The 21,587-nt window shown below is 38.0% G+C and overlaps 1 protein-coding gene across 1 annotated transcript in view; it reads left to right on the forward strand.

Moving 5' to 3' along the window:
* agbl4 (AGBL carboxypeptidase 4) overlaps positions 1-21,587 on the forward strand; it is a 303,893-nt gene that overhangs the window by 236,111 nt on the left and 46,195 nt on the right. The gene's annotated exons all lie outside the window — the stretch shown is intronic.

The raw sequence follows: 21,587 nt of genomic DNA on the forward strand, positions 1-21,587 counted from the left end.
ACAATTATTTAGTTCAAAATGTTAAAGTTTGTTTCTAATGTTAATTTTATTCCTTTTCATTCCTGCTTTGTTCTACTGCAAACACAATAGAGGCAACAATTAATCATAGGGGCAACACATTAAACATTGTCTTCTGAGGTTTTGTAACCTCACATGCATCGTTTTTCACTTTGTGTAGAAGAAGCCAGAAATTAAATACCTTGCAATTGTATTCATGCTCTTTTATCTTTTCCACATTTTGTTACATTACAACTATAAACTAAAGTATTTTATTGGGATGTTATGCAATACAAGACAAAATTGTAGATAAATGTCAAGTGGAAGGAAAAATATGTGGTTTCACAGATGAAAAATTGTGTCATGCATTTGTGTTTAATCAGTTTTTGAAAAAAATCCAGTGTTAAGAACTGCTTTCAGAAGCAACTTAATTGGTAAATATAACCTGCCTTTTAGTAATAATTTTATGAATAAAGCTGTTCTGGGAGGGTTTTTTTTTTTTTAGAAAAGACTTAAGTACTACAGCAGACAGGTCAGAGATGTCATGTAGGTTGTATCCCAACCTACATATGTCTAACAGAGTAATGCTCTATCCATCTAAAAATGCGTAGATAAAGGCACAACTGCCATACTGCAAAGACAAAGCAGTTTAGCTAATTTGACGGATAAGGAGAGCAATAATCGGAGAAGCAGCCGAGACTACCAGGATAAGTCCAGAGGAACTGCAGAGACCCACAGCTCAGGAAGGACAGAATAACTAGTTGCTCTTTGCACAATTCCAGTATTTATAGATGAGTGAAAAGTGGAAATCAATTCCTGAAAGAAAGCCATCAGATGTTTCATTTGAAATTTACCACAAGCCATCCTCAGAACACCAACTCAATTCTAATAGAAGAAGGTTCTCTGGTCCAATGACTCCAAAATTAAAATGTCAGCCTACATCTCATATGCATGGTGGAAAGCTGACTTTGCAAATCAATGAATACACAATTCTGACAGTGAAACGTGGGAGTGTTATGTTGTGGGGATGCTTCAGCTGGTTCTGAGAAGAGGGTTAGAATTGTTAGCAAGACAAATGATGCTAAATGCAGGGACATTTTGGACAAAGATGGAGAGCTGCACCTCAGTGTCACTTGGTAACACTCAGTATTACTCTGAAAATCTGAGGACTGAAGGCAAGAAGCCAAAATGCTGAAAAGTTTGTTTTTTTTAAATAGAAAAAACCCCACTAAATTTCTGTTGAAAGAGATCAATTCAGTACAGACATTTCAGTGATGAGCAAAACTGTGGGAACCTTCAGATCATGGTGGTGTGTACTGCCAGCTTTTTGCTACAGGCACATTTTCTTTTGTTTGCTTACGTAATTTAGTATAATTTTGTCGTTAACATGATGAATAAGCTCAGTACGATATCAGAAGCGCTGATTGTGGAACATCAGTTGGTGCTGATCTGGAGTCAGTAGTGGCCATCAGTCTACCCACCTCAGCAGCTCAGTGAAGCAGCCCCCTGATCAGAGCGTGTGGTGTTTGCTTGGGGTCATGAAATGTGCATTGGATACTGGTTAAATAAGTCATAAAATAATCTTTCAGCCAAGGTTTAAACTGGGTATTTTTTTAATGTTCTCTGGTGTCACGAGCAGTAATTAAAACTCCCACTAGCTACAGCTATTCATAGCATTTGTTTATGTGATATGTCACATTACAAATTAGTGGGTTGTGGAAACACCTAAACGTCTGTTTTTCATGAAATGCATCCACGTTGAAAACTGCCATCTTATATTATCCCGGCTGCCTCAGCTTTACAACTGCAGCTCTGGTGATAGATCCAGCTTTGTTTGCGAGGCACAGCCTTGGTTCATGTTTGATGACCTCTAACGTCATTTTCATTTGAGTCTTCTGATATTAAGATGTAGCAGCTCTAGTGTTAAGTGATGATATCTATAAAGTCTGACGGTTCTCAATGTACAGAGTTTAAAGAGTACAATGTTTCAGACTGGTAATGAAATTTCCAAACTCAAAGTCAATTGCTGAGGTCATGAGCTGAGCGTTTATTCAGTACTGGATATATATCAGGAAATACAGAACATTTAACACAATATTTTAAAAGCAACACCCTCCAGTACAATAGGCATGCACTGAAATTCATAGATTAAACATTAAAGTGTTTGTAAAATACATTGAAGTTTCTGGTTGTGACGTATCGTGGAAAAGAATACTGAGTACTTTTCCAAAGACAATGATGGGTTTCAAACCAGAGACCCTGATCTAGGCAGGGCAATGTTGGGACAGACCAATATGATATGAATAGATACAGGTAACTATGCAAAACAATACAACTATATATCAGAAACAAAAAAATACACTTTTTACATTTTAAGAAAATATTGCATCTTGAAGCTGTTCTATATTTATCACCCTGACTGCTTGTGCAAATAAAGCAAACGAACCCTTCTTGTAATTGCTGTTCACATTTTCTCACTGGTACATTGATGATTTGTCTTCAGTGGTGAACTCCAGGTCTTTGAAATTGGAAGGCCTCCTTGCCATCACCCTCATCTTTAGTTCCCTTCACAGATCCTCAAAGTCAAATTGAGAGTTAATTTAAGAGTTTTACAATTCTGAATTTCTAATATCACTTCAAGTCAGGCTATTGGTAAAATAAAAAGATTACTTTAAACCTAAGCCTACCAGAAGTATAATTAAATTTTGGGCGTAACTTTGAGGCAGTCAAATAACAGCAGCAAAGTTTTCATTTCAAATTCTCAGATGCTTCAAAGCCAGTTCGTAGAGGCCATGCCTGTTGCTCTCTTACACATTTTCATTAGTCTGAAGTCTTCAAAGAAAGCAGTAACTTCATTTTCACAGATGGTATTTTCATCTCTCTCTGTATTTTAATCAGTTTAACCTGGTCAGTAACTTAAAGCAAAAACCTATTTCAGACCTTGAATGTGTTATTTTAACTTCTGAATACATCCTAACTGAAGTCGAAGGAGTTTTATTATTTTTTAAATTGTGGTTCTGTGCGCTGAAAGGATTTCATAAAACCTTGGTGACCCCTCGGTTAATGCAGACTTCTCAGTTTTGGAAACCCGGTAAACTTTTAATTTAAATCCCGAAAGTGAAATTATGGTTTCAAATTGTCAGGTGGGTGCCTGGATTAACTTTTCCAATGTGTCACCCGGGAGAATAGCATATCCATTAAAGCTCTCAGTATCTTTTCAGGCCATATCTTTTATGTGTAATATGCATAGAGTTCCTAATCAGTCTGGAAAGGTACAATTTTTAACTATTTCCCTGGTATGCAAAAACAAGTGTACGGGGAAAAAATATATTTTGGAAATGTATTCCTTGTCCTGTTGTCTAATGTGATTCCATTTCTTTGTCCACCCATCATTTATCCATTCTTCTATCCATCAATTGGTTTGTCCAGCATCCATCAATCCAACAATCATCCATTCGTAAACCTGTCCAGCTCTCCTTTCAAATATCCATCCGTCCATCCATCCATCTTCTTATCCATCATCTATTATTTTTTCTGTCCAGCCGTACATCGTGTCATCGTACCTCCTTGGTAAAACTGCCTTTCCATCCATTTTTCCATTTCTTATGATTGTCCATCCATCCTACCCATCCTTCTTTATCCATTACCCCATGTGTAGCTACATCCACATATACATACATATTCAAAACCTGACCAAACTGGAGCCTGTCTTTCACTTACTGCAACCGTAAACAGGTTTGTATGAAGTAGAGGAGAATAACAGGACTGTTAATGTCTGTCTTCACAGCAGCATGGTAGACCTGCTGCTAACTGTGATGTATTTGCTCTTGTATCTGTCATGAGTATGGCCTCCTTCTCTGCGCTCTATCTAGCCTATCACATGTCTAAATCATATTGCGGTAGCAGCTGAGCAGTATGAAAGCGAGATAAGGCAGAAATGGAGTGTTGGCATATCAGATCGGTTGTAACACGGCTGGTTTGTGGAGGCTTAAATTTAACACGCGCCTCATCATTGAGTCCTAGATTTGGATGAGTCCACATTGGAAATGGATGAAGATGCAGCCACTGAAGGCTACTTCCTCCTTCTTTGCTTGTAAAGTGCCCAAGCGTCACTCAGCTCTCCCGCCCTCCTCCGGTCCCAGTCCACTCCCTTTTCTTGCACACTGATGCATTTCCATATATTATTGCTTCTGTAAGCAAGAGTGTCGTGAGCCCAGGCTTTTCCGACTGCCCAAGGAGAATTCTCAATGTCATTATCGCCAAAGGCTGCCACATGTCTGTAATGTATTACCGCCTGCCTTTATTGACAGCGCGATGATTCAGTGGTGGCGATGATGGATTAGTGCCGGATGGGTCAGGCTGGGCTGGGCTGAGCTGGTCCAGACTGGGCTGGGCTCTGCAGCCTCTGCATCTTGCCTTTCTGTCGCATAAACACCATCTACACTGCAGCATTCTGTTAAATGGGTTGTATTGATGTCACACATGCACATTTTTTTTATCGCTTTCTAGAGCTTCATGGAACTCTGAGTCATCTAGTCCATCTTTTGTGTCTTGTTGCATATGAGTTGTAAATGTTAGTAAACAAAGTTTTCTGTTTAGTAGGAACACGGAATTGCTTTTGTTACCTTGTGGAAGGAGAATTGCAGAGGATATATGCTCCATGTGGTCTTAGTTTGTCAAAATATATACACACACAATTTGGATCAAAGACACTAAGAACCACATTTTTCATTTGAAATATAAAATTTACTTTAAAAAACAGCCACTGATGCTGAACTATGTTCATTCAATAGTCACCAACTAGCAAACCTCACAAGCTTTTCATTATCTGCACACAGGCTTGTTTGTTGTTCAGTGTAATTGTGGTCTGTCTACATCCTCACTTCAATGAGATAAATGACATTAGTCTTAATTTCTTACTGCTTCCTGCAGCAGCTGACCACCACAACTGCTGCTCTTAATCTTCCAGATCTCAGCAGAGAGAAGTACTCCCAGTGTCCTTGGTAGAGCACATATTTACCCTATCAGAGCAACCCCATTCAAGCAAATTGCACAGCGTAAAAATGATTGCACGTTTAGAAGTCTAATTTAAATGCATGATAAATATTTAGTGTTGTTCATGAGCCTATCTTTTCATTTATTTTACTTTGTGGATCACTGCTGCATGCATTAAAAGTAATATTGAGCTTACACAAATATAACAAGAAGAGATATGTGAATAAGATATAAATCTTCCCTAAGTAAAACATAAAAAGCAAACTGTTGGGCCTAAAAAGCTACATCCAGGAAATGAATAATATCTTAATCTCAAATATAACACAAACAACTCAAAGACCAATCATTCTTAAAATCATCTTAATTTAATTCAGTTTTTCTATGCAGCACTAAATTTGAAGAAGAAAATTTAATCTCAAAATACTTTACAATGTAAGTAAGTAAGTAAGTAAACTTTATTTCTATAGCGCTTTTCACAGACCAGGGTCACAAAGTGCCGCACAAAGTGTAAAAAATAAAATAAATTAAAAGCAACATACAAAACAATAAAACACAGTATTAAGCTAAAAAGCAAGTTTAAAAAAGTGGGTCTTAAGTTGTTTCCTAAAAGTGTCTATACAATCCAAAGATCGAATGGTACAAGGTAGCTCATTCCAGAGGCGAGGCGCCACAGCTTTAAAAGATCTGTCTCCTCGAGTCTTAAATGTTGATGTGAATGTTGATTCCCAGCCCTGTTTCAGAAGACCCCACCTGTCCTGCCTGTGTTAAGTGTTTCCCTGCTGTTGAACAAAATGGTTTGAATAAATAGGTCAATAAAAAGTTTCTGCAGAACGCAATGATACGCTGCAGAAAGACAGCATTCATCTAAGACCTGCTGGACAGCACTGGGGAACTCTGTTTTACAGGACTTACTGCTCCAAATCAAATCCATGTATACAAAATTCACATTAGGTTAACTTTGCTCCAATACCGTTCAATCATACAGGAACACTTAGCCCCAGTTACCTGCAGTACATGTCAATACTAATTATAATTCAGTGCTGTCAAAGTCAACTTATCATTCAATTTATTTTGGTAAAAACTTGTCTGTTTGGGGAAACCCCCTAACTGAATCGAGTCACTGACTTTACAGCAATCCCTGCTCCTGAGCAAGCATGTGGCAAAAGTGAGAAGGAACAAGAAGAGGAGAAATACAATTTTAAGAGAAGCACTGAGGCAGTAGTTGTTGCACTTTTAGGGATGAACAACAAAGATTAACATAGTTGGTGACAGCAATAGCTTCTTAAATTGTTTTGTCCAGGAAAACGCAGTACTTAAATACAGAATAACTTCCACAGAATAAAGAAAATCAAAATGTTAATGGTAGTGAAAAACAATCCATAAATGTAGACAAGTTCTCTGTCCCACAGGTTGTAACTGGGAGCTGCTTTCATGGAAGTGGAATCTGAAAAATCACTCAAAAATAAAAGTTAACCTTGCAGTCTGAAAGTAAAATGTTCTGTCGGGAACATGTAGAACAACCAGGTCTCAGTTTTCAGACGGACCTTTACAATTCAGGGTTTTAAATCTAACAAGAAATATTATGAATCCTTCTGGCAAACGCAGTGCTGAAAAATCAAGTTAATGTATCGACCTTACACAGATACATCCCTGGAGTTTAGGAGAATTATCTTTCCGACTGATTCATACGTCAGAGTTAAGTGGTTTAACAACCAATAAAACATTTTTCTCTGAAAATAGCAAGGTACACAAAAAATGAGGGAACATTTCTATGGAAAAACTTTTAGATACCTTCAAAATATGTGAGCAAATACCAATTGAGGCCATGTTCAATGATTAGAAGAAACTCTGGTGCCCCGCAAGGAAAATGTGAAGCAAAGATGGTGCCTTAAAGGCTCGGCGCAGTGCTGGAGAAGAGATTTCAAATATTGTTTGACTGCATTAATTAAACCACTTGCCGAATTTAACCAAGAAATGTAGCTTTTCTGTAAACGACAACATAGCACTGATGATTTCTGTTTTTCACACGACTAATGAGTTGGCTTTCTTCCTCTCTTCACCTGCCTGTTAACAGATTGTAACCGAACTGATAAGATATGCTACCACGTCTTAGCTCAACATGCTAATTTCCCCTCTGCCTTCAGCCATCTTCAGAAGTCCTTATCACTGATAGGTGCTTAGTTGCTGCTTCAGTGATAAAAAAAAAAAAAAACTGACAAATGTTGGACTTTATCACCCCTTCTGGGGGGTGAGTACAAAACTAACCTCTCTTAACATAAATACACACTCTGATACACACTTGTACATGCCCCATGTATGCAGAGCTGCTCACCCGCATGCATACTTAAACACAGAACATCCAAATGGCCTTCTATTAATGCAGATGGCTCCCCCAATTAACAGGATTCAAAGCGATGATGAATTTTTCATTCTCTGAACAGTTAAGCTAATTATGGCCCAAACGAAGCAGGTTCCAGTGAATCGCCGTGGCAGGGAGTGCCAATGGCAGCCAATGTCACTGTCACAGTGCCACTCCACGGCACCTCCCTAATCACTACAGCTGCTTAATATTCAGCTCCCGCTGCTCTCATGTCGCCTCTATCCTTCCTGACTCACCTCTCCTCTCTTCATACATTTTTTCTTCCTCCTTCTCGCTCCTTTGTGTCTTGTAACTTTTCCTTCCCTCTCACGCTGACTGTCCTCACCGCCTCCCCCACGCGCCTTTGTCTCTTGATGCCTCTTACTGTAGAGCTGTTGTTTAAAATGGAAATCAACTAATTGCACTAATAGCATTTTAATGATAATTTAATGTAGGAAATAAAGCTTGTTACAAGCTAAGCAATTTTGTTGGATTTCAAGGGCAATCAATCTGTGTCCGATACAATCTGCTCACCTCCTTGATGATGGGCCCATGATGTCAAGTGTGTTTTCACTCATGCAAGCTAACGACGTTCATGTCAGCATCTATAGGGGTGCAAAATCACCACAAATAAGAGGAAGGACTTCATCAGCATATACATTTATCCCCAATGCAAAATACAGTCTGTTGGCCTGACGACTAGGAGTTTAACTGGAACCGTGTGCTTTAGTGAGATGAGATTAAGATTGAGCTTTTCCAGAAAAAAAAAGCATTCCTGGTGAGGCTGGCATGAAGCAAAGGATTAGTGTGCGCAAAAGCTTCTAACGCCCGCTGTAAAGGACAGACCCATAACATCTGTGATACTTTGGGCCTGTTTCTCTTCCAAAGGTCCATTTGAAATTTGTTTTAGTTCGTAGAATTGTGAACACTTTGAAATACCAGCAGATTTCTAATAAAAACAGGATGGGTTCTGCCAGAAAACTGAAAATCGTGTTATTTAAAAAAAGATGATATCAAAATCTCAGTAACATATTTGAGCTTAAGGCCTTTATGCCTGGAGCTTAGACAGTCAAAGTGATTTATGCTGATAAAGACAACGGCTTTTCCTTTTCTATGGACACGTGACAGGAAAAATGACTAATCAGGCACAATTTGGACAGTGTCACATAAGAGTTTATTCACTTTTGTTGCCAGTTGTTTAGACATTAATTTGTGTGCGAGTTAATTTGAGGGGACAGGAAATTTACACTGTTATTCAAGCTCTACACTGACTGTTCCATAAACCGATATTAAAAACATACTTACAAAACAGTAAGACAATGAAATTTTACCCTTTCTACACATCTTTAATGGGTGTGTCAAAAAATATGAAAGACTGTATAGCCTTCAGTGTATGTCATTAATCCTCATTATTAAAAATGAGTGTTAATTGTTTGAATTACAAGTTTTCCTCTAGAATTTGCATGTTCTTTTTAATTTGTACTTATTCACTTCAGCTGCAAATGTTAAAAATTGCCAGATACCATTAGCTTAAGCTGCATTTTGGTTTTATTGTTTTTTATTTGTCTCTTTTTTTTAAGTAAACAAATAATTGAGCACTGAAAGTATACATGGAGTTTATAGAAGCTGTGCCTCATAGCTTTGCTTTTGTTGTGATTGATTTGATGCAGTTCTACTTTAGGACGTTGCTCCTTTTCATCATAAGGTCTGATATGAAACCAACCTAATGCCTTGTGGTTATCCCTGCCATTTTCTTTGTTTGTTGTCGTCTTGGCTTATAATCAATTCTCTTTGAGAAATTAACATACCTGTTTGTCTGAGTGAGTCATTGTTCTCTGAACAGATTTGATTTCCTCCATAATCCCTCATAATCAAAGATGAATAGATCCTTTTGCATTTGGACTTCTCTCCATATTTTTATCAACCATACCCCCCTCAGACCAAACAAATTAAAAATGATGAGGAGCTCAAGCTAGAAAGAGAAAGACAGAAAGTGCCCTGAGAAAGAAAAACTATTTAATTTGTCTTTTATGTTCTCGCAGTGGTCATTTAGCAAGCCTCTTTATTTAAATGGTAATGTGAAGCTGACTAAACAGACGTGGCAAATCAGCCGGAGCAGGAGGGGGCGATTTCAGAAACGTTCTGGGAGTTTATCTGAATTTTTCTCTCTGTCGGGGAGAGCCAAGCAGGGTTTGGAGTTGATTGAGCAACAAGGTGACTTCCCAGCGTTGGGCTGTTATATTTAGGTGTGAGAGATTATCCCATTCTTAGCGAACCTGGGCAGAACACTTTCAAATGCCCTTTCCGTATCAAATACATGTGGACTGAATGGAGAGACACAAGCAGGTTCGCAGGCATGTATGCTTAATTGTACCTGGTGATACTGAGACTGGGCAATTATCTAAATCAGTATGTATAACATCTATGGCTGATTATTTTTATGTTTTTGAACACAGAGCAAAAATTATTATGAGATATTATTGGAGAATAAGATCCGTGGAATGAATTGTTATGTTTTGCCCCTGTTTTTACACAGATTATTCAAGTTGCTGTTGATGGGCGTTCACCTCTCTCAGTACTTATTATTAGGCCCGTCACGATAACAAATTTTGCTGAGCGATTAATTGTCTCAAAACGTATTGCGGTAAATGATAATATTGTTTGAAGAACATTTTAAACTGATTTAATGGTAATGACATAATAATGCAAGCACATCCTGCCAAAAATACATTCACTTTATTTTCAAAAGAACACTAAACACTACAACTGGTAAAGAAAATAAACAAAACAACCAAAAACAAAATTGACTCTCAGTCTCCATTAACAAAATAAATGCACTTGAATTAAAACTAAACAACCTAAAACCAAACTGGAAATAAAAACTGGATTCAGTCAAAAGAGTGCGGATTATGAAGTCTGTACACTATATTGCCCTTCAATAATCATTCGCTTTAGATAGAGAAGATGGGGATATCCGACTACCTGATGCAATAGTTCACTCCTCCCTTATGCTAAGGAAATGAGGAAGGCAGGGGTCAGTGGAAAGGGAGAACCGGAGCTGAGCCTTTTTTCTGGAGTTTTAACTCACATTAACCCAGTTGACAATGATGATTTCTGACAACTTTGTCGGAGGTGGGTGCAGTTCCTCCAGGTAAGGGGCGGCAGTACCTGACAAGCCCACTGGATTGTTTCACTGGTGGCGTCATGTCAATTCACAAATGTCATCTCAAGGCAATTTACAAAAGAAAAAACTCAGTTCAATAGAATCCTACATACCAGGTCAACGTCATCCTTTTTAGTCGATCCTGGTCATTACACAATGCAGTAAATTTGAGTTTATTATTTAAATGGATTAAAAAGTTTTCTGTCTACAGTAAGGAAACCCAGCAGATTGCATCGAGTCACTCCTGGACAAGCATGTAGGGACAGTAGACAATCGCTTGAATTGTGTCGTTGACCTTACAGCAATCCCTCATTCTGAGCAAGTATACAGCAACAGTGGAAAGGAAAACTCACCTTTAACTGGAAGAAACCAGCAGAACCAGTGTTAGTGTGTATCTGCCACCTGCCACGACCGACTGGGGGTTTGAGAAGACAGAGCAGCTACACCAAAAGAAGCAGGAAAACTGATCCAGCAGTACTTTCTATGCTCAAGAAAAGTAAAAAGTTAATAGCAGTATTACCCCTTTTTTTCTATAGGTAATGTTTTTTAGTTCACTCTATAGTGCACTATTCAGACATTTGGTAGTGAGGTTAATAGCCTTAACTTTCAATTTTCAGTTGCTCACCTGAGCTTACTTGGTATGCTGCTAATCTAACTTTGGATAAATATTGCTAAAAATTAACAAATGCAACGATTCTCCTCACATCCCAGCTGGTAACAGTTGTTCTTCTTCTTGTCATCCCGAGTTACAGGATGTGAGAAATTATTAGACCAAAGTTATAACAAAGAAAAAACATTTAATTAGATATAACAAATTTTGGCAAAGTAAGGAACATGTCAGGGTTTGCTTTTGCACACATTATTTTCACACATGCATTTCTCAAAATACTTCTTATGAGATATTTAATAGCTTTTCATATGATGCTGATTGTTTATATTTGAATACTTGAGTAGATTAATAAACTCCACTGATAAAGTCTACTGAGTAAAATCATATTAATGTCATTAAACTCGATGCCTGTTAAAATATTCAAAACATGTAAAAATCGAATCAATCAGAGTTAGAAACTTCAATGTTTCCAGTGTATTCTTGTATTACCCTCCTGGTGTTTATTTATGCAATATGTAACTAGAAATACTCATTGCATAAACATGAAGTATTGCTGCACACAAGTAGTGTTCAAAATGCTAAAACAGTCAGCTACTCCTGTCCAATAGTTGATCCTCTTTAAAGTGAACCCAGCATTCATCAGCTTCTGTCATCCTGTGACAGTTTCTGCTAATCATGCTGGCACCAATCAAAACAAAACTACATCATAGAAAAGTTGTTGTTTAACTTTTAGTGGACAAAGAATGTTGCATTTTTTTTAACAATAGGCTCCAACAGCAAAGTAAACAATATTAGCATAATACAATATCCCAACATGTGAATCTGAGTATGTTAGACTATTTGTTCTGGTGCAGCTGGAGTTACTTTTTGGGTTGTGTAAAACCAAGCTGCTCAGTCTTTGTTTGCTAAATCCAGAAACAGAATTACTGTGTTTAACAGCCCAAACTGATATTGATGTTTCTTTAAAATGTCTGCTCTGCTCCATCAACCTTGAAATTCTTAGACAACTCTGTTTCTAAGTGTACTTATCGCTCTGACGGGATTTGTGGCTGAAGACCAAACTGACACCTGTCTCCCCTGCTCAGTGTCAATGTGCACCCCCTTGTCAATGGCTATGAGTTACACACACACCTACACACACACACTCCCCTGCACACACCAGCCTCTACCAGCAGGTGCTTTTAATGGGCTGGTGTTAATGAGCGTCTTGTTTGGAGCTGTCAGATGACCCTGGGCGATGCAGACCAGCACTATCTTCATGTTCGCAGCTATGGAGGTCACCACTCAGGCCATGTATGTGTGTGGAGGTTTTGGTTTTTGCATTTTAATGTTTTTCAGAAGATCACATATCTATATAATCTGAACAAATATATTTTTTGACTTAGTATTTAGTAATTTTGTGGTTGTTGATCTTAATCCTTATTAAATCTCTGAGGCTGTTACAACTGCAGAAGTTGTTCTATGTCATCTTTCTTTTGATATAAAACACAGGGGCTGATCTGTAGGATATGAAGCTAAATAATGTCTCATGTGACAGAAAAAAACATCTTGCTGTATATTTGTGATGAAAATATTAGAATTAGTGATTTTAACTTTACAGATATAAATAAATGTTGATTTTTCAAAGAAATAACAACTTATTCATTAATGTAACTTATTGACAAGTAGACTAGTAATGTCACTGTACTGGTAATGTAACTTTCAGATGGTAAATATGTAAGACTTCAGCATTTTGAAGGATCTGTGGCAACCCTGTCTTAATTTATCAATAGCAGTGCTGCCTCTCCCCCAGTAGCTGTTGCTCAGCATTTTTAGTCAGCTTTGTAAAAGAAGTCTAATAGACTTTTCCCAAAACTGTAATATTTTTTCTAGTCAGAAGAAACTCTTTGGTGAAATATGAGCGATTACTTTGAATTTTAGTCTGTTAGGCATTTATGATGGATTGATGGAGTTAGTGATGGGGGAATTATCAAGTGGTGAAAGATATGGGAACCTTTATATAAGATGCAGCAGTGGTGTGCTGGAAAATATTCGTGTTTTTATTCTAGCTACAGTAGGAACACGGGCGTTTCATTGTTTTATCCTGAAAGAATCTATTTTCCTTCCCTGTGCCCAGCAAGTGTTTGCCAACCTTTAGCGCACTCACTGCTAGTCTTTCTTTACGTGTTGACAGTGAGACTGTAATCTAGCTCGCTGTGTGGAGACCAATTCAAAGAGTGGGAATCGCCTGTGTTGGAACCAAGCTGCGGGAGTGCATGTGTGTTTAAGTAAAGGAGACTCAAGCTGACAGTTTGCCGGCAGCCTTGCACCTGCACTCTGCAAGGTGTTGATCTCAGATGGGGGGCGAAGAGAGGAAGGAAGAGAGACGGGAGGAAGCACAGCAAAGGATTCAAAGCGAGGTGTTGAGGATGAATTAAAAAAGACTTGTGGATAAAAAAAAAAAAACACTGGATGGGAACCCTGAGAAGCAGCATAGATGTGGCATGTAATCCCTTTTGGTTTTTTTTGTTTGTTTTTTTACCTGGAACTCTCCTCGATGTGGCTGAGTTTATGCATGCCACAAGTTAGAGAAAGGGTGCAGCTGTGCAGTAGGCGAGGCAGGAGAGCCAATTGGACTGATGAATTCTTTCATAAGTGAATGCCAAGACCGGAGTGCAGCCAGAGACTCATTTGTCAGAACAATACCATCATGGCATGATGTTTCACTCTGTCTTTGGCAGAGGAACTAACAACTCTCCGTTTCTGCATGGCTAAAACCTCCACTGATACCAAGATTACCCCGGGGTTAATTCAGATAAAAAGATATTAGTATTAGTTTACTATAAAAGTTTGCAATGCACATGAAGTATGCTCATAGCTTAATGGGTTTGTCTCTTTTGAATTCATTAGTTGTTTTCAACCTCCTAGCAAAAAGGCGGGTTTGTTGCTGCCTGCGGAGGAGCCAGATCTCCACAGTGTCTCTGGAGGACGCTCAGTAGCAGGTCAGAGCACTCCATGGCACTGTCAGCGAAACACACGGCTTGGCAGCCTGAATTATTAAATATGCCGGTAATAATAATTTAATGCATCATATCTAATGTGACAGGGAATAATTAAATCAAATATTAATAAAAAAAACTTTGAATTTAATCAGGCACATGGGAGGCGGAACAGTCCCTTGTCTTGAACGAAGGCTATTTTTTGTGAGGATATTTACAGTACAGTGCTGTCTGGCCCAGTTTAAATGGTATAAAGAGAACCAGAGACAGACAGATGGGAGGGGGTTAATTGGAGATGACATGCGTCCATTGTTTTTGCGTCCTCAAGTGACACATTCCTCTCTCCCATATGCTTGTGTTGCACAACTCACTCTTCAGATCAACAGCATCAAAAATCCATCAGGAATAAAATGGAATTGGGTATTTTTTCTTTGTATCTTTTTGGTTTTATAATTATACAACTTTGCATGCATAGTTATTTCGGGGAGCGAGCTATTTTGGTTAGTTCCTATAAACCTACTTTTAAAACAGTGTTGTCTTTTTGCTTATAAATGGAAACCAAATGAAGCCAAATAGAACAGGCCGCCATGCGTACTATGATTCAGTAAAAATACAATGGTTCCAAAATTTTTAACAAAAATTGTTTATCAAAGAAAAGAAACAGTTACGGTATTCTTAATCTTATTTATTTAGCTCTATCAGAAATAAAAGAAGTAAACAAATTAATATAAAAATTGCTTGTTGCAAATGACCTGGTGACCTTGTATTAGTGTTTTCTCTATCACATATTTATCTGCTTTGGATAAATAGACTTTAGGATAAACACTTGCTAATAGTTGAAGTAAAAATATTTGCTACAAAATTATCTGTATTATTTTTGGCCAATTTTCTCTTTATTGTAAATCTTAGTGGAATTAATCTATGTAGTGCTTTATTAGTACTGACAAATCAAAGCACATTACACTAAACCCACACTGACTTACAAATATGCAAATACCAATACACAGGAAGCTGAAAGGAAGAAGCTGGAATCAAACCCACAACTTTCTAATTGTAGGACCTCCGAGGAGCAGTCGGTGTGTCTGTTCAGCTGGTTTGCTGTTGAATTGACAACTTGATTTTTTTCTTAACAGAGATTTCTGCTGGAGTAAATTGGTCAGTTCAATGTTCTTTCTGGCATCTCATTAAAAGAAATTCACTGTTGAAAAGTTATGGACTAAAGGTTTGGAAGTGTTGTGAGATGTTCAGTTTGATTATTTTTAAGATGTATTATTTAAAATTTGTTTTCTTGGTAAAATACAGTGAATGCAATGGAGCACACACATTATTTTATTTTGAAATAATTATTGCAGAAAGTGCTTTTATTTAGTAAAATAGGAAGTACTGGCTGTTTTTTGTTGCAGTGTCTTAGCTCAACTGTGAGGAATGCTATGTCTGAGATGAGCTGTTTGTTTAAGTTCAGTAATAACTTAAGCTCAACTATTAAAGAGTTGAGTTAGAGCAAGATCCTTGTTTTCAATATTGATAAACTCCAGCTTTAGAACAGGAGGTTTAACGTCATAACCATTTAAAACCTTGGCTGTGTCTTGATACTGGCAGTAGTGAAATTAAATTAGACATTTTAATGATGACATCTTTAAACTACACTGATTTGTAAAGCAGGAATAATGCCTTCATACAGACATATATTATTATTTTGTAGTCTATACAATTTAGGTTAAATTTCATGTAGATTATGTGTGTGTCTCATTCTTTCTGCTTTGTCCCTGAAGGCTTGCCATACACTGGCAAAGTGTTGATCTGAGTGTCAGTAGGTCTCCTTTCCCAGCATTCCTCTTCTCCACCAGCTGACAGACAAGGTCAGAGACTCATCCTGTCTGTCTTCTTCCGATCCTGACAGCTTCTCCTTTGAGAGACAAACCCTGCACAACCCTGCGCTCCGTGGCACGCACCTTCACCAATTAATATTGCATCACCATTTTCCAGGCTGCTCCCCATGGACTTCCTTCTCAGGGTTTGATTGGGCCGCCACTGACCCTTGTTTCTTGACCTCACTCAGCCCCTTTGAATAACAGGGAAAAGTAGATTACACAATGCGCTGCACACATTTAATGTGATATTGAGCAATTAGTGATCTTTTATATTTAAAATTAAGCAAATTAAGCAAACTCATTAAAAACTGACTTGGCTGAGATGAACTCTTGTACAACATTAATTTATTTAGTTCTTTTCTGCATATTGTTTAGATTTTCTTCAGTCTTGTCAGTAGGTTGAGTTTAGAGTGACAATATTACGCTTACCTTTCTTTTCTAGTTAGATTTACTTTTGTAAATACTTTTGTTATATCACAAATATAACATTTATTTCCAGTGTTCAAAATATGTAAAATAGTGTGAAAGAAAACAAACACAAAAACCTTAAACTTCCTGAAAGTTGACAAAGAATGACAGTGTTGTACAAGAAGCATAGAGATGGTTTCTTGAATAAATGATGCTTTGGATGAGCCACTCTTTCTGTTGCCATGCCCCCAACCAATTAAATATCCTAAAAATTCTCCATGGACGAGATAATATGCAATGTGGTCCTCATGAGGCACCAATCCTAGTTACCCTGTTCTCAGCTGCACAGAGTGCCAAGTTCCTCTCTGAAGCAAGGGGCTTGGTTTCCCTAAGATGAAAAACTCTTCAGCTTTTCTCAAGGACACTTAATTTGTTTACAACTTCCATTGTGTTTAGAGTTTTGATTTAAATAAATCACTCTCTTGAGGTTAACTGGAAAATATTACTCTAGGCCCAAAAGTTACGTCTCCCTGCAAATTGAGTAGACACTACGCCAACTTATTCAGAATATCAGCTGAGATCACAAAGTAGGTCTTTTGATGCGTTTTACTGCTCACACCCGATAAAATATTTCAAGCTCACATGTTGTGCGGGTAACATTTGAAACTCCAGCTATCTCTGAGGAGACAAAGTTTTTTTTCTTCAATATGCATTGCTAAAGCTGATAAGTTATTTCTAAGAAGAAAATATAACAAAGTATCCGTCTTTTCTCAACATAAGATGCCCAGGACAGGCCCATCAGAGGGAGATTACTTTATGGATTTCTTCAGCATGTTGCCGCCTTCTATCATTCTGATTGTGCAGCTACTGTTACAGGCTCGTAGCTCCATTTTTCAAACTCCGAACTACTTGCAGTAAAAGACACAACACCTCCCTGTGACCTTAGCGGATGACTTATCCTCCCACCTTGGGGACTGAGTAATGTGTTTGTGGCTCAGAGAAGCGATATGGTGCTGTCCATCTGGGCTGGGGCTGGGAGCAGCTCGAGCGGTGAGGATGTATTTGTCTGAATCACAGCTCCTGGTGCGCCCATTTGACTTGTCCTCTCATGCGTGCGCGCTCATACAGTTTGCTGACACACGGGCTCAAATGCTTCTTAGTATAGCTTGATGGAGGAGCGTGGGGAGGTGGTCACACCTTTGCTGCTAAAGCACTCACCTGGCATCTCCTCAGCACTGATTTAACTTGACCTGGAGGTGTGAAGCAAACACACACACACACACACACACACAGACTGTGCTGTGGATCACTTGTTCTGGTGTGTTTCTTGAAACAGATGAGCATGCCGAGTGTGAAGGAGAGGCAAAGAACACCGACATGTCAGTCAGCAGATATGGCTACTTCTTATTTTCCATCACACTAGAAGGATAGAAATAGTGTAATTTTCTGCTCAGGAGCTGTCTGTGTCTGTGTTGCTGATTTCATTTTGAAAGCTGACATTTGCACGGCCCTTCCGCCGTGTGTGTGTGTGGGGGGGTGTGGGGGTGGGGGTGTGTGTGTGAGAGAGTGTGTGTCTGTTCACAGATTGCTAATCTCTCTAAAGTTGTATTTGTTCTCCAGGTTTTCCCCCCACTACAAACATTTCCCTGATCAAAGCTGTTAAAAAAACCCGCCACTTCAAACAAGTACCCCCCCCCCACCCCCCCACCCCCACCCACACACACACACACACACATGCGCATGCATTCCACCGCAACTCAACATGTTGTCATGGAAACCCTGTTAATCCTAAACCAACCATCACGCAGTTGTTGCATCAGGCAAGCCAATCAGGAGGAGGGACACGATGAGCTGAATTACTGTTTCACTTCTTGTTTAATTTCACATCTAAAAGTTTATTTTCATCACTTGAATTATACATCAACTGAACGTCTGTATTTACTTGCTGTTCGCTGCATTTTAATTCAGAGGCTGTCATGCATTTTACCCAGCTTCCCCAGTGAATATTTTCTGTTTTCTTTTACAATTCAGAACTGACTAACTGTGTAACCGGCACTATAAAAGGAAGCTTAAATAAAAATAATGGAAGACCAATGTCAACTGCAAAATTTAATAAATTAAATATGAACCATTCTACAAATGATTAAACTTTATTAGTTCACTTTCAGGTATTTAATGTTACTAACATCAAGGTACACTAAGGTTTTAAACAGCTTTGGTTCCAAAACTAAAACTAGTTTTTACACAAAGTCCTTTTAATGAGATACAAGTTAAAGTCTCTGAGTAATCGTAGTTCTATAAGCATAGAGTAGAAAAGTCCTCTCACACCTGCCGCTGTGCACTGCCAATCAGCTGGTTGAAATCAGACTACTGCAGTTTGCTTTCGATAACAAAACAGACAAATCTGGTGACTTCTGGCTAGTCAGAGCATGATCAAAATGATTGCAACAAAGTATGTTAACTGTTGGTCTTTCCTCAAAACATAATGCTGTTTAAAATCAATTGCATTTTTTGAAATTGACTAAAGCATGGTCAAATTAACAACAAAAGCAAAACATAAAACTCCCCTCATACGTGTTAATCTGAGTATAAAGAAGTGAAATTTAAAACGCAAAATCATCATATCAGCATAGTTTATTTGCAATATAGTAGATAAATCTAGACAGGAGAAAGGTTATTTGTTTGCTTTGGCCTTTCCAGGTTGAAAATCATAAATAAAACAGTTTAATAGTTGAAAGATACCCATTACCTTTTAAAAAAGAAAAAAAAACTGTCCTAAGTAGTAGGTAAAAATGTTCAATATGTACAAAATGTAGGGAGCATCATGGAAACTTTCTCTTCCAAAGCTTTGTTTTCTTGTGGATTTTTGGTTATTGACTTTTTTAATTTTGCATCATAGAAATAATTCTTAATATTTTCCTCACTTTGTTCCCCACAGTGAGATGAATTTCAGCTACGAATCCCCAGGATTTTTCACGGCACTGTGGCAGAGTTAATTACTTTCATGCATCTGTACCACAGTTGTGCTGGTCTGATAGTGGCATTGTGAGAAGATTTTTTGTTGTTTCTGCAAATTAAAATTCAAATGTTTTCCTAAATTAATTCGATAAGAAGAAATAAATTGTTTTGTGCACTAACAAGCTCAATTTATTTGTCAATGTGCTGAAAAATGGAATTCACTGAACATTCTTGGGGAGAGATTTGGTTTTTTTTGCTATCTAAGTTAGAGACTCACTGAAATTATGAATCCTGTTCCACATAACAGAGATCAGTAAGGAGCAGACTCCACAAAACTGGCTGATGGCTCATAATTTACCAACCATTTTAAACATGGTGAAGAATAAGAAGCCATCCAAAATGGTCTGCTTTCATGAGCTTCTGAAATGAGTCTGTGTTTAAAGGAGAAAAAAGACAGAAGAAACCCCAATTAGCAGAACTGATATGCAGCTGAAAGCTTTGGAAATCACTAAAGAGCTGAACACAGCCACAGCCAAGTTCAAAGTCTGTTTAAAAGATTGATGCAACCAAATTGACTGTGAGAACGTTCCAGGACTTCTTTTCCCCACGCTTCATTTAAAAGTTTGGAAATAAGATACGGATTCTGAAATACGTAGTTTTGCAAAAAGTATTCACACCCCTTTTATTTATTTATTTTTGATGTTTATTTTTGTCATGAAGAAGAAAAAAACAGATCCATTCTACATACTGTAGTCAATTGAATCCAATCTTATAAATATTCAATGTCATTCATATGCAGTCCTAATCCATCCTAATCATAAAACAATATGGTTAAGTTCAGTTTATTATGCCAATTGATAAAAGGGTTTCTATCGATAAAAACTCAACTGTATCAAGTCCTTAACTTTACAGTGATTCCTGATAGTGAGTCTGCATGTGGTGACAGTGGAAAGGAAAACTAGCCCATAAAACAATATCCTAAGCTGATACCATAGATAACTGTTCAATCTATCATCTGCACAAAGACCGATAATAAACTCACAGGCCAGGCTAAGGAGAGCTTTATTCAGAGAATCAGCCAAGAGGCCCATGGTAGCTCCAGAGAAACAGTTTAAGTGAGACAATCTGTAAACAGCACAACTACTACTACTTGTTTTACTGCACATAGGTGAGACATGGTTGACATGGCAACAACTGTCACCTCGTGTAATAGCTAATAAACATGACTATTTTTTGAAGATGAGCAACAAAAAAGCCACTTTTGAAACAAAGCTATTAAACATTCTCTTTCCAATTTGTCACAAACCACTGAGATCCGCCAAACAACAAAAGCTGAAGATGCTCTGGTCAAGTACAGAACAACTTAAATTTTTTTGGCTTCATGCAAAGTGCCACATGTGGAGTAAAATTAATACAACACATCACCCTGAACTCCCCATCGTCTCAGTGAGACGTACTTGTTGCAGAATCATATTGCAGGGAGCCTTTTCTTCAGGAACTGGTCAGGGCTGATGGAAAGATGGAGGGAATAAAATGTAGGGCAATTTTGGAAGAAAATCTTTTAGAGGGTAAGGGTTCAGCTTGGAGCAGGACATCGACAGTAAACATGCAACCAGAGCTGCAATTAAATGGTTTAGATCAAAGTGTGTTTAATGGCCCAGTCAAAGTCCAGACCTAAATCCAATAGTATCTGTGGCATACAAAATGGATGTTCATAGACACTTTCAATCTATGGTCTATCACAAAATATCTGTATAAAATATTCTAAGATTTTTGGTTTTAAAATATAAATGTGACAAAATTCAAAATGTACACATATTTATTCAAGGCAGTGTAAATACTTTTATGGATGAAAAATGGTTTTAGCGTAATTCTAATATATGTATGTCACCGTGAAACATGATTTCAGGGTGTTGGTTGTTTCTTGAATACGTTTTATACATGTGGACTCAGGGTTTGTGTGGATCACTGATTTTCTTTCTTCAAGCATTTTGACCAGTGCTCACAGTTTCTGTAGGAAAACACAACTCTTTTTGACAGCACACTGTTGGAGCCATTGTCACATTGTTCTTTCTTATGTGAGAACACAGAGTGCAACCCTCACAATATAACACACAATTGTCAGGGATAAAAGTGTCAGGAACTGCACTAGCAGTGGCAAAATACTGCTGTTGGGAGCAAGCAGAGGCAACAAAACCCTGTATCTTTTGATTTATGTCTATGTGTTAGCCATGTTGTGAGGGCATCA

Source organism: Xiphophorus hellerii, chromosome 9, assembly GCF_003331165.1.
Source record: "Xiphophorus hellerii strain 12219 chromosome 9, Xiphophorus_hellerii-4.1, whole genome shotgun sequence".
Classification (NCBI taxonomy): domain Eukaryota; kingdom Metazoa; phylum Chordata; class Actinopteri; order Cyprinodontiformes; family Poeciliidae; genus Xiphophorus; species Xiphophorus hellerii.